Genomic DNA, 1,278 nt, shown 5'->3' on the forward strand with positions numbered 1-1,278 from the left:
CTCCCTCTCTCTCTCTCCCCCATCTCTCTCTCTCTCTCTCTCCCCATCTCTCTCTCTCTCTCTCTCCCCCATCTCTCTCTCTCTCTCTCTCCCCCATCTCTCTCTCTCTCTCTCTCCCCCATCTCTCTCTCTCTCCCCTATCTCTCTCTCTCCCCGATCTCTCTCTCTCCCTCTCTCCCCCAATCTCTGTCTCTCTCCCCCAATCTCTGTCTCTCTCCCCAATCTCTGTCTCTCTCCCCCAATCTCTGTCTCTCTCCCCCAATCTCTGTCTCTCTCCCCCAATCTCTGTCTCTCTCCCCCAATCTCTGTCTCTCTCCCCCAATCTCTGTCTCTCTCCCCCTATCTCTGTCTCTCTCCCCCTAACTCTGTCTCTCTCCCCCTATCTCTGTCTCTCTCCCCTTATCTCTCTCTCTCTCCCCAATCTCTGTCTCTCTCCCCCAATCTCTGTCTCTCTCCCCCAATCTCTGTCTCTCTCCCCCAATCTCTGTCTCTCTCCCCCCAATCTCTGTCTCTCTCCCCCAATCTCTGTCTCTCTCCCCCAATCTCTGTCTCTCTCCCCCAATCTCTGTCTCTCTCCCCCAATCTCTGTCTCTCTCCCCCAATCTCTGTCTCTCTCCCCCAATCTCTGTCTCTCTCCCCCAATCTCTGTCTCTCTCCCCCAATCTCTGTCTCTCTCCCCCAATCTCTGTCTCTCTCCCCCCAATCTCTGTCTCTCTCCCCCAATCTCTGTCTCTCTCCCCCAATCTCTGTCTCTCTCCCCCAATCTCTGTCTCTCTCCCCCAATCTCTGTCTCTCTCCCCCAATCTCTGTCTCTCTCCCCCAATCTCTGTCTCTCTCCCCCAATCTCTCTCTCTCTCCCCTATCTCTGTCTCTCTCCCCCAATCTCTGTCTCTCTCCCCCAATCTCTGTCTCTCTCCCCCAATCTCTGTCTCTCTCCCCCAATCTCTGTCTCTCTCTCTCCCCAATCTCTGTCTCTCTCCCCCAATCTTTCTCTCTCTCCCCATATCTCTCTCTCTATCCCCCATCTCTCTCTCTTTCTCTCCCCTAATCTCTGTCTCTCTCCCCCTATCTCTCTCTCTCTCCCCCAATCTCTGTCTGTCACCCCTTATCTCTCTCTCTCTCTCCCCCTATCTCTCTCTCTCTCTCCCCCATCTCTCTCTCTCTCTCTCCCCCATCTCTCTCTCTCTCTCTCTCCCCCAATCTCTCTCTCTCTCTCCCCCCATCTCTCTCTCTCTCTCCCCCATCTCTCTCTCTCTCTCCCCCCCATCTCTCTCTCTC

Source organism: Carcharodon carcharias (genome assembly GCF_017639515.1).
Source record: "Carcharodon carcharias isolate sCarCar2 chromosome 35 unlocalized genomic scaffold, sCarCar2.pri SUPER_35_unloc_5, whole genome shotgun sequence".
NCBI classification, from domain to species: Eukaryota; Metazoa; Chordata; class Chondrichthyes; order Lamniformes; family Lamnidae; genus Carcharodon; species Carcharodon carcharias.